The sequence below is a fragment of the Gossypium hirsutum genome, chromosome A12 (genome assembly GCF_007990345.1).
Source record: "Gossypium hirsutum isolate 1008001.06 chromosome A12, Gossypium_hirsutum_v2.1, whole genome shotgun sequence".
Lineage (NCBI taxonomy): Eukaryota > Viridiplantae > Streptophyta > Magnoliopsida > Malvales > Malvaceae > Gossypium > Gossypium hirsutum.
In genome coordinates, this window is record NC_053435.1 from 39,151,832 (window position 1) to 39,165,560 (window position 13,729).

The 13,729-nt window shown below is 36.6% G+C and overlaps 1 non-coding gene across 1 annotated transcript; it reads left to right on the top strand.

The window, feature by feature from the left end:
* Positions 1 to 13,365: 13,365 nt before the first annotated feature.
* LOC121211857 (small nucleolar RNA R71) lies at positions 13,366 to 13,472 on the top strand. The gene has a single exon (XR_005907074.1). It is a non-coding gene; the product is annotated as a small nucleolar RNA R71 (small nucleolar RNA).
* Positions 13,473 to 13,729: the final 257 nt, after the last annotated feature.

Below are 13,729 nucleotides of genomic sequence, written 5' to 3' on the forward strand. Positions count from 1 at the left end.
TTACTCATGTCCAATGCCGGGACAGGATACGAGGCATTATCGGACTTAAACATACACTACTATGTAAAACCGGGCCATAAAATTACGTTTAAATTTAAAATTTATTCAGGAACGTGCATATCGTCTCATATATGGCCTACGAGGCCCAAAACATACATCGGGGGTAGTTCAGGACTAAAACCTGAACTTTAGAATTCTTTTCTTAAAACAGGGTCACACGCCCATGTGGACACAAGGACATGCCCTTACGCCCTTGACACGGTCGTGTCCCCAGGCCTTATAAATCTCTGTTTATGATGTCAGCATAATTTAATATCACAGGCCAAGTCACACGCCCATGTGCTAGGCTATGTGGTGAATTTAATTTTTGCATTTAAGGTGCAGACTTCACACAGCTTGGGCACACGCCTATGTCTTAAGGCTATGTCCTCCACACAGCTGTGTCTCTGCCCATATGTTTACTACAATGCATACTGACTCGTAAAACTAGGGTGCAGGGGACACACGGCCGAACTACACGCCCATAGGACTGAACGTGTGTCACACACGGCCTAGACACATGCCCGTGTGTCTACTCGTGTGGGCAACTTTGAGGCTATTTTCCAAGCACTCTTGTCATCCATAACAACCCCAACACACACTCACATGCTAATGGTGGTTGACATGGCATAAAAGGGTTACTTAGACATCCATAGCTTTAACTCATGCATGATAAATTCATATCAAGTTTACCTAATTTGGGACTCCTTGACTTGTTAAGTTCATTCAATACATTTCTTTACCTTTATTAATATAGTGACCATACCAATTGACATCATTTATCTATCAAGCATAAATTCCACATTTTATCAACCATTTGGCACACACTACAAAAGTAATAACACATTTCATACATGTAACAATATTTAGGGATTTCAACCTAATAATCAATGTGTCATATTTCATGGCCATATACAAAATGGAAAATATACCAAAAAGAGCCATCATTTTGGCTAAAAAATATGACACGTATAACAAAATGCTAAGCCCCTTATACATGCCATACTTAAATGTAGTAAACTGATTATACATGAAAAGATTTGTTTATAGTGTGACTCAAGCTCCGACGTCCACGATCCCTGAGCTAGCTTGATGATGCTAAAAGAAAAGGGAAAGGAGAGAAAGGTAAGCACAGGGCTTAGTAAGTTGTATGTAAATAAATAACAACATAAGTCGTGATATTCCTGGATTAAAAATATTATCAATTATCATCACAATATCATACTATACACATGAACATAGTCAAAATTGACATTAAATGTCATTAAACATCAAGCTTATCTAACTCCCTTCAACTCATTCTAAATTTCCAATCATGAATTGAATTCAATACTCATGAGGTTTACATACATACCTGTGCCGTACATTCTTACTCATATCACTCCACTTCTTAACCCAACATCTTGAATGGCCCGTTGAACCACCAGAATACTAAAGGACACTCGGGATTGTTATACATCAAATAAAGTACCAATGTCATTTCCACGACATGGTCTTCTATGAATCCACATCTCATCACCGATGCCATGTCCCATACATGGTCTTACACTATCACACATATCATTGTCGATGCCATGTCCCAGACATGGTCTTACACTAGCACAAATATAATCGCCGATGCCATGTCCCAGACATGGTCTTACATTGGCACGTATATCATCGTCGATGCCATGTCCCATACATGGTCTTACACTAGCACATATATTATTGTTGATGCCATGTCCCAGACATGGTCTTACACTGGCAAACTTAGCATGGTGTCACGACATCCAAGTCCTAAGTATTTCTTTGGGTCACCCAGGGTTCTGAGACACGAGGCTATCACTAAACTTCCATTGGATCATCACAAGTCAATTTCATTAAGCCATACATACATGCATCATACAATGTCAAATATTAAATACGTAATATCGTAGTTGTTGAATTACTTACACACAACTTACCTTGGTGCAAAATATGGCAAATTTGTGATTTAGTCTTCAACATTGCCTTTTCCTCGGTCAAGGTCTATCCCTCATCCCTCTTGATCTATAATAGCACTTTAGCTTATTTAATACAAGCATTATTCATTTCAGTCCAAAAATCACGATATGGAAAATTTACAATTTTGCCCCTAAAATTTTACAAAATTATAAAATTGCCCCTAGGCTAGTAAAATGAAAAGCACCCATTTTTCTCATTATTCAAGCTTAGCCGAATCATTTTCCCTCTTATACCAACCTACATTTTTCATTTATTCACACATTTACGCATAGTTTCTACAACTTTTACAATTAGGTCATTTTTATCAATTTCACCAAAAACCACCTAGTAAAAGTTGTTTATCACACCTCAAACCTCCATATTCTTCCATTAGACTTCAAAGCACAAGCATTTCATTCATGGGTATGTTTTTGAACATGAACCCTAGCTCAAATTAAGGGTAGAAATAGCTAAATCGAGCCACGAGGATTTCAAAAATATAAAGAACATTAAAAACGAGACTAGATGCACATACTTTGAGCTTGAAAGATGAAAGAAACCCTAGCTATGGGTTCTTGTGAAATTCGACCAAGAAGGATGAAGATGGACACAAATTTTGACTATTTTTCCCTTTTAATTCTTTTATTAACCAATGGACCGAAATGCCCTTCCATTATAACTTTTATATTTTATCCCTACTATGTCCCTTTTTGTCCATAATGACATATAATGGTCTAATTTCCAAATAAGGACTTTAAATTTCAAATCTCATCACAATTAAGCCCTTAAATGAACTAGAACACATGTTTTTCACTTATTGCAATTTAGTCCTAATAACTCCACTGGACACCCTATCGGTAAAATTTCTCATTGATATTTTCACACAAGCATGCTATGTGACCTACATAGCCCAGTCTAATAATTATCACAAATTACAAATTCAATCCGTGTGGGGCCCACAAGCCTATTGGGCCCACACGGCCCACAACTACCTAAGTCGTGTGTGCGACATGACAAGTCTATCTACATCCCACTTAACAATGATGTTTACACGAGCGAGCCTACAGGCCCATTGAGGCCTGAGAACGCTCGTGCCAACCTCTGCAGTCTATCACCCATGATTTATGGGCTCGATTGACCCCTCGTGCGTTCGCTCGCTTGTGAAGCCCCGAATGCCAAAGGTTTCAGCTTTTCAACTTTTTCTGACTTCCAATAAAGAAGGGCGAGAATACACACTTGTTACTGAAAACGCGTCGAAGTCCACGATCACCAACCTTGGTTAAGCAGGTATGGAATAATCCCTCCTAAAACCAGTGATCACCAACTCATCTTGTTCGCTCTATTTAAAGCCAGCTTCATTCCAATTCTCATGTTAGCTTCCCCGATGTGGGATTACTTTCAACCGTTAGGAAAATTCCTTATTTTTATATGACCACTTCAACCACAGAGTTCCAGTCCAACTCCACCTCCTACACAGCTCAAACAACAAAATAAATACCCCACCGCTCATGCCAAGACTTGAACCTTAGATCTCATAGTTACACAACACACCACCTTTCCACTACACAACAAGGCTCTTTGTGTCACCATTTAAGCCTCAATTAATTATAAGGTCTATAGACAAAGTCCAGGTTCCTTTGCAAGAGACAAGACTTAAACCCAGGCTCCCTTGTAACCTTAATGATGCCACAACCACTAGACCACTTGCTTCCTTGTGTCATTTATTTACCACAATAATTTAAAAAGCCTTTATTCAAGCACCCAGGGTTTTATTCACATAAAACCAAAATTTTTGCTAAAGCTTAGGTTTAAACCCAAGATTTCTCCAACACTTCTCAGGGCCATTAACCACCAAAGTAGACATTTAATTGTGTCATTACCCTGCATAATTAAATGCTTATATAAAGCCTCCTTACGGACCCATACTCAAGGCCCAATACTTCTAGGCCCAAATTTGTGGCGTTACAGTGAAAATGTCTTATAGCGTGAGTCATATCTAGAAGTAGAACGTGATAAAGTGTTAAGGAATTCTAAGTAATGGAGATATCGTCGAAAGGCATTGACTGTAAAGTTTGGCTAGTTAAGTGTTGGTTATATTCTAATTAGATGTTTAGGAGAGAATGATGTATTTGACTCAAAAATATTTCTTTATACATGTAACTATGGACTATTGTACACGTTTCCTTTCAACCATAAACCACCCATATGATAGATAGAGTAAGATTGCGATGCATGTCAAGTTTCCAAAAGGACAAAGGTTATATATCTAGATAGAAAAAAAATTGAAAAAGGGAAGTTTTTCTTCAACCTTCTTCAAGAAGTATTTCCCTGGTCTTAATCTAAAACAATAAAATGTGCTTCCATCATTTACAAAAAAACAAAACGGAGGTGCTGATTTGGATCCGCACCTATGAGTGCTTCAAGTCAAGGTAAGGTTTGTAATCTTCTATGCTATTTTGTATGAGAGTAAGTTTGTTTCCACTAGGTAAAGTTAACAGCCTAAAGCTTTATTCGAGGGATTTTAGAATTTGACATGACGAAAAAAGGGGATATATGAATGGGTCTTAATAAGTTTCCATATTCTGAAGTAGTAGACGTCGTTGATCATTTGATGGAAGTCTAGATCTAGGGTTTAGAGTTGAGAAAAGGCTAAAAGTCAGATGAGTCCCTAAGCTAACTCTTGCATAAATATGTATGTTCTAGGAAGTTCTATACTAACTAACAACATCATGAAATAGAAACTAGTAAAGTATGATTTGATGTATCCGATGAGGAACATAAGATTATGAACTTGCATGTATACATAACATGAAGTAACGTGGTCAAAGCATGAAAAGCGAATCTTGAAGTTTAAGTATGCTTGTGTCTAGGTAATGGAAATGTGTGAATGTGCCTATTATGAAGGAGTCAAGATATGATGAGTTCATGAAAGAATGGTCTAAGTTTGAAGAATTTGTGTCTGTCTCCGTAGCCATCAAATAGGTCCCTTGAGACTAAAAACACGAATATCATAAAGGACAAGTCCATGCCCATAGCGTTGAAGACTGCATCATGCGAGAACATAACCAGTGGGTTATGCAATCATATGGAAAATTTTAAAGAAGGCTATTACCTAATGTGGTTCTCTATGTTCCCAGAATGATGACGGGCAAACCTCACTAAGTCTGAGTTTAGGCAAATCCATATCATTTAAAACACGTGTTAAAGAATGCCTTTGTGGAAAAACGCTGGATAGGAATGCCTTTGTGGTGAGTATTGTGATATGTCATAATTCAACGTAACAGATTAAACTAATTTTCACACTTTAGAAGCTTGAAAATAAGTATTATCATTAGATTTTAATTATGTTTTACTAAGTTTAATTAAAGTCAATAAAATGTGTAAATTGATTCTTTTATTGACCTTAGGGGCCGAATGAGGTCTAAGGGTGAGCCAATGAACTTTGTAACAGTGTAGGAGACCATTATAAGGTGTGTCAAATCGATATTGGTCACTATATTGCAATAAGGAGGGTTCGATGTCACAACATAAGGAGTAGAATGGAGAAATTCTGAGATTGCCTTCGATGTCGTGACACAGCTTAAGGGTGTCACGACATATCCCTGAAAACATCCGAAGATGAGTATACTGACTTCTATGTCGTGACATAGGTCCTAATGTTTTACGACATTGATTCTAGATGGGAATTAATACGAGCTAGAGGACATTTTGGTCCATATAATTAAACTTAAAGCTCAAGAACATCAGCTAACCAAGGGTTAGGAATGACTGCCACCATAAATATATTAATTGCCTCATTTGTCACATATTATGGACACTAATGACTTAGCTTAGAATTTCTCTTTTAATCTCAGTTTAGTTTTTCTCTTTTCATAGGTTTTAGATATACTTTTTGTTTTTTCTTTGTTTTATTTTAGAGATTTGATTTGTAAATACAATCAAGCCTTGTGGATTCACTTTCATTCATAATACAAATCAAGTTTTTTCTATCATTTCGATTAAATTATCGTGTTCATCCTTTATTTTGATTCTATATTATTTAAGAAAATAAAAAGGAACTAATCTTTCTATAGGGGATTAGTGATTCGAGGTTTGACCTATTAATTGTTTTGTAGGGTTACTCAACAGATTAGCTATTTGAGAAATAAAGAACCTAAACCCTAGTCTTGACAACCTTAGGAAATTATAAAGGTATGAATTAATCCAAAATTGGAATGGCTTGTACATAAACACCTTCAGCACAAGTCGGTCTGGAATATGAGGTCAAAAGATAAACAGTCCTTGCGAATATTTTATTCTGGTGGACATATCGAAAGATCTTGCTATGACATCAACTAGTTGATTGACGAGGAACTCGAAGCAACAGTTGATGAAAATCACCAAAGCGAGCTAATCACCCCTAATTAGATTTGATTAAATTCACTTTTCGATTCCTCATTACTTAGTTTTTGTTATATCTTATTATTATAAAAATGCTAAAAACCCCTTTTGTTTATATTTCCGTAATATAGGTTATATTTAGTACTAATTAGATCTTTTTGTGTTTAACTGAAAATTGTCTTAGTGCTATCCTCCTTTGGGTATGATCCTCAGAGTACTCACTTACTCTAGCCTCATTTTGTTGTAACTATATCACAACCTAATTTGTTTACTTGCGGATACCACCTCATTTATATATCTTTTGTTGCAGGATTCACACTTTAGATGTTAGTACATCCGAAGGTGGTCAAGTTGTTGGCACCATTCCTGAGGAGGCAATGTCTCTAGTCGATTTTAATTTTTACACTTCAACAAGAAGAATTATGAAATTTTTAGGTTATAGATACAATTCATGTAGCAGTAAATAACTACTAACAAAATTATGCAGGTTCTAGGGACCTTGTTTGATGTGAACTAGCTATGATCTAACATTTCTCGTCCTCTCATTCATGGTAGACATTTTGAAATAAACCCTTCCTTACAAGCATGGATTTCTAATAATGTCAAACTCACCAATCATAAAACTAAGGATCCAATGGCATTTCTGCAGAGATTTAATCATATATGCAGTAGTCTCAGTTACGCTAGTGTTCTATCAGATACTATCAAGTTATTATTAATTTCATTTGAATTGGATGGAAAAGAAAAAAAATGTGGTTAAGAATAGATGAATTTGTGCGGCTATTTCTTTATCGAGTATTTTCAATGACTAAGGTACTAAATAGTTACATACAATTGTTGTATTTCAAGCAAAGTACCACTAAAACATTAGGGCAGGCATGGGAGAGATTTAAGACAATCCTCATATCTATATTAGCCAGAGGTATATACTTCGCGGTCCTAATTCAACATTTTTACTATAGGTTGGACAGTCAGAATAGACGAAAGTTTGATATCATGACTTGGGAAGTATTTCGACAAATACATGGAAGGAAGTTATGGAATTATTTGAGAAATTCAACGCTAATAACTACCTGAGAGGAATGTCGTGAACTGGAACTAGTTGGAAGGCATGAATAAGAATGCAACCGGCTGGAACTAATGGCAGCATTGATATCGGAATATGGTCACTTCGTGTTGCAACACCTTGTCTAGTAGCCATGAATTAGGAAAATTCTATCGAAGTCGCGACGCCACTCTCATGTGTTGCGCCATGGCGGATAGTTTCCCAGAATTTCAAAATATAGGGTGTGTCACGATATCGAAACCTAGTGTCACAACATAAGCAATCTGATAGGGATGTCGCGACATAGAACTCCTATTTCAAGACATCGCTACAATTTTCTGCATGGTTGACCTAATCCATTTGTGCAAATCGATTACATAACCTTTAATTTACTTAGTTTTTAACACTTAAAACCCTTGTTTTTTACTTTAAAATACCTTAAACTCACACTACTAAACTCCTCTAAACACTAAACTGTTCTACAAACTGATCGTGTGATTTTGTGTGATAAGTAAGTTTTATATATTTATAATTAATCGTTCTTGAAACTAACTATTATCGCGATACAGACAAGTGTACCTATCGAACAGTAGTATAGTTTTAGCAAGACCGGATTGTCAAACCCAAAGGAACTAAAAGTACTAGTAATGACTGTCTTTTTATTATCTAGCCTAAGAATAAGGGGGTTTTGTTTTAACTAACTAATGAACTAATCTAAGAATTCACAGAGAATGTAATTGGGGGATTACTTTTGGAAAATGATTGAATTAAGACAATACCTAAGGAAAAATCCACCTAGACTGTACTTCTTATTCTGGCTCCGAATCAGACGATTTATTCATTTAACTTATTCCGTAGAGATCCCTAAGTTATGTTATTATCCTTATTCAAGACTACTAACGTCTAATCCCTATATTAAATAATTGACACTTTCTCTAATTAACACCCTAGGATTGCATTAACTCGATCTATGGATCCTCTTATTAGGTTTCACCCTAATCCGGCAAAATCTTGTCACTCCATGTCTAGGCGTGCAAACAACTCCGCTTAATTATGACAAATGTACTCTTAGACAGGGTCTATTCCTCCTCTGAATAAGAGCTTATCTTGAATCAGTATCCTCGGATATCAATACAAGAATTAAAAACACATAATTAAGAACAACTTAAATATTTATCATACAATTTAGAAAGTAATAACAAGATTCTTCTTAGGTTTCATTCCCCTTAGGTATTTAGGGGATTTAGTTCATAACTAAAAAGGAAAACATCTCAAAAGAATAATGAATACAAAACATAAAGAAAACCCAAAACTCCTAAAGGGAAATTGAGGGGAAATCTTCAGTCTTGATGATGAAACCGGCTTCTGAGATGGATCAATCGGCTTCTTTCGAGTAATTCCTTCCTTCCTCCCCATGCCCTCATTTCCTCTTTCTTTAGGGCGTATTTATAGGCTTTAGAATGCCTAAAAACCCTCAACATTAGCCTTTTCTGAATTGGGCTCAACTTGGGCTCGGCAGGGACACACTCGTGTAGATCGTGCTTCGAATCTGCCAAATTGACACGACCGTGTGGTTTGCCCGTGTGAGGAATTCTAGGCCGTGTTGATTTCGTACTTTGGCCCATTTTCTCCATTTTTGGCCCGTTTCTCGTTCCTTTCGCTCTCCTATGCTCTCCTAAGTATAAAACATGAAATTAAAGCATTAGGAGCATCGAATCCATTAATTCTAAGGGAAAATCATCCATAAAATGCATTAAGCATGGGGTAAAAATATGTATATATTACGGTTTATCAAATACCCCCACACTTAAGCATTTGCTTGTCCTCAAGCAAAATCTTCATGTCATAATGAAAATAAATCTTTCTCAACTTATAATCTCTATCGAAACTATCTCAAAATAATCCATAGGTAATCATATATTGAGATTTCAAATAAAAGAACATAAAAGTTTCAAACATTCCAAGTTGAGTATTTAATCATGCAGATATAGGTGTCTCCCCTCATCTAAGTAATTACCTTTGATTCAGAATATCACAGAGTTTCACATCCTCACTAAAGATTCACTCAAATCACTCAAGGTGTTTAAGGATAATAATTAAAGCACTCAATAGTCAATAATGAAAAATTATTACCATAGGCTTGCATGAAAATCAAATCTCCACCACTATAAATTGAGATGATACATCAATCAAAAGGTCTTTAGAGGGTTGTAATGAGGCTTGGTTGAGGGGTGTGGTCACAGGGTAAAAGCAAAATTTAGAATCGAGATTGAATTGAAAAATCACTTAACTAGAGAAAGATTTAATATCACTTGCATAACACAGAGCTTCTTCTCAGAATATAGAATTAAATACTTAGGCTCAAAAACAATATATTACTACTACTAATATGTATACATTTTTTTAAGAACAAGTTAAATTACAAAAAAGAATAAAACATAGTTAAGCAACTATTTCAATTCTAAGCAACTATTTCAATTCAAATCTCGACAAAAATGAGGATCAAATTAATTTAAGGGATTTCAACAATAATGGGTTAAGGGTTAATATTAAGGGTAATACAAGAAATGGTTTGTTAGGCTCAAGAGGGTTTATTAGGGGTTAATCATGGAGGTAGGCCTTTCATGGCATCAGTGGGTTAATCCTAAGTGCCTTAATCATTTTGACATATCAAATCAAATGGTGTGGTCTTGACATGCATAATCAAGCAAGTTCTAGAATAACAGCTCAATACTGACGCACTCAAAGCAATAATAAAAGTGAGCATGAAAGAATTAATAGATGCTCAAAAGGCTCAAAAATCTCACACAAATTATGGCTTTTTATGTTTAAAACTTATGAAATCCAACTCAAAGCAATACCTAAACTTTGGGGAAACAACCTAAGATTTTAAATTCTTAAAAATCAACTTATCATGCTTGATTATCTAATGTCTTAAAGTTTAAACAATCAATGCATAAATGTCTATGTTTTAATTAAAGATATATCAATCAAAATCATAAATTAATTAAAATTTATCCTAAATATGATATGAGAGCTTTTCAAGAGAACAAGGCAGTCATTCAGGGATTTTTCTGATAGGGAAATGAAGTAAATACCCCCCACACTTAAGATGTACATTGCCCTCAATGTACAAAGATAGATATAAGAATATAAAAATAAGATAGGGAGAGAAGTGAAACTTCTTGAGTTAAAAATGGATGAAATTCCTGGATTAACGAGAATGAGTTGTTGGAAATAAAGCTGGAGGACAAATATGATTTTGAAGAACAACAAGAGAATTGGGGGAATAATTTGGTAGAAATCATAAAGATAAGTCTTGTTTAAAAACAAAAAGAATCTTCAAAAATTAATGAAAGAAAAATAAAAGAAGATAGATAATCTAATTTTTCAAGTGGCACGGCCAGTTCACACGCCCTGTGGATCGTGTCCCGCCCGTGTTCACTGCAAAGTGAGATGTTGTCACACGGCCTTCGGGCACACCCATGTGTCTAGGTCGTGTGGCTACATGATTATGTTACAAGACCATGTTTGATATGGCTTGCTTCTCCCACGGTCGTGTAGCTCTGCACATGCCCGTGTTATTTTGACAGTGTTGTCCACGGTCGCTAGACACGGGCGTGTTGCACGCCCGTGCTGTTTTAACAAGTTCACCCACTGTTCTTCCACACGAGCGTGTCGCACGCCCGTGTTGTTTTAGCAGGTTCGACCACGACCATGTCGCACGGCCGTGGCGTTTTATCATAGCTCGTGTTTGGGAAAATCGTTGCCCTGTTTTCACACTGCCCTAAGCACGCCCGTGTGCTTGGCCGTATCTCTGTGGATAACTTGTATTCAAGAGCTCCGTTAGTAAGTTAGGTGTTGAAGACTAAATTTTAAAGAAGTTAATACAGTTAGTGCTCGAGTTACCTCCCGAGAAGCGCTTATTTATACTCTAAGCTCAACTTACCTCTCCATTGAATGGTCATCGTGGTTCGAGGAGTTTATACTCCTCATTCCTGCTATCATTCTCATCAAAATAAGGTTTCAGACAGGTGTTGTTTACCTTAAAAGTTCCTAACTTTGGATGACTTTCCTCGACCATACCGAATGGGAAAATGCCAAATACCATAGGAGGGATTTCTTCATTCGATGTGGCAGTGACAATGTGAGGATCTGCGGCGTCTAATAAGAATTTATCTCCAACCTTAAGTTGATGTGGGAAGGTGTTGAGCTTGTTCTGGCATAGTTCTGGTTTATCATGCGTTCTTGGTTTATACGACCGCCATTCATCTAGCTCCTCGATTTGTAGCCTTCGTTCTTCATGAATAGGTCCTCTACCATTGCTTGAGAATGGCTCATGTACTTCCTTCAGACTCATTTCCTGCAAAATAGGTTGCACCATATTGTCAGTTTTAGTAGAATGGGTTAAACGATCACCTTCAATTTTCGATGTGTTGCCAGAATTGCGAGCTTGAAGGGTGATTGTTTCGTCTCCCACACGGAGAGTGAGTTCACCTGTGCCAACATCAACAATTGTTTTAGCAGTTGCTAAAAAAGGCCTTCCTAGAATTAAAGGAGTGTTGCTATCCTCTTCTATGTCTAGAACAATAAAGTCTATGGGAAATATAAATTTATCGATTTTAACTAGCATATCTTCAATAATACCCTTAGGAAATCTTATAGTTTTATCTGCTAATTGAATGCTCATCCTAGTCTGTTTGGGTTTCCCAATACCTAATTGTTTGAACATTTTGTAGGGCATGACGTTAATACTATCCCCTAAATCAGCTAATACATTATTAACATTTAAACTACTAATTAAGCAAGGAATTGTAAAACTCCCTGGATCTTTTAATTTGTTCGGTAGCTTATTTTGCAGAATAGATGAGCAAACTGCGTTTAGCTCCACATGCGACGCCTCGTCCAACTTCCGCTAATTTGCTAAAAGATCCTTTAAAAATTTCATTGCGTTTGGCATCTGTGATAGAGCTTCAATAAACGGTAAGTTAATGTGTATTTTTTAAGAGTTTAAGGAATTTACCAAATTGTTCATCTGAGCGGTCTTTCCTTGTCACGTTAGCGTATGGCACACGAGGTTTATATTCGACATTCACTGATTTGTTTTTATTATGACCTACCTCACCTTGTCCTTTGCTTACCACAGTTTCTTGCCTCGGTTCTGGCTCAGGCTCAACGACTCCTTCGTCATCTTGAACATTAATTGCGTTGAGCTGTTCCCTTGGGTTGGGTTCAGTATTACTTGGCAAGCTACCTTGTGGTCATTCAGAGATTAGTTTAGAAAGCTGGCCTAATTGATTTTCGAGCCCTGGATTGACGCTTATTGATTTTTAAGTGCTATTTCAGTATCCTGAAAACGGGTTTCTGACACCGAGATAAACTTTGTGAGCATCTCTTCAAGGTTTGGTTTCTTTTCCTGTTGATAGGATGGCTATTGAAAACCCGGAGGATGTTGTGGTCTTTGATTTCCTTGACCGCCCCACGAGAAATTGGGATGGTTTCTCCAACTTGCATTATAAGTGTTACTATATGGGTTATTTGGGGATCTAGAGTTATTATTACCCACATATTGAACTTGTTCCTCCTCGATGCTAGGGTTGAAGGGTTGATACTCTGTGCATGCTCCTCCTCCATTCGTCTCGCACCTCATTACTGGATGTACCTGAGTAGAACCAAGTAAACCATCAATCTTTTTATTTAGAAGTTCTACCTGGTTTGACAGCATAGTAACTGAATCGACGTTATAAACGCCTGCTGTTTTAGTTGGCTTAGTCTTCATGACTTGCCACTGATAGTTATTCAGTGACATCTCTCCAATAAACTCATAAGCATTTTCAGGTGTTTTATTATTGATGGTTCCGCCAGTAGCTGTGTCAACCATTTGTCGAGTCGAAGGATTCAGGCCATTATGGAATATTTGAACCTGTAGGCAAAGTGGTAACCCATGGTGAGGGCACCTTCTCAGTAAGTCCTTGTATCTCTCCCATGCATCGTAAAGAGTTTCTAAGTCCATCTGCACAAACAAAGAGATATCATTACGTAATTTGGCCATTTTAACCGACGAAAAATATTTTAATAGAATTTTTTCGGTCATTTCTTCCCAAGTAGTAATTGACCCTCGTGGTAACGAGTTCAACCACTGTTTAGATTTATTCCTTAATGAAAAAGGGAATAACTAAAGACAAATCAGATCGTCAGAAACACCATTAATTTTAAATCTATTGCATAGTTCCAAAAAGTTTACTAAATGAGCTTTGGGATCCTCATCCTACAAACCATCAAATTGAAAAAATTGTTGTATCA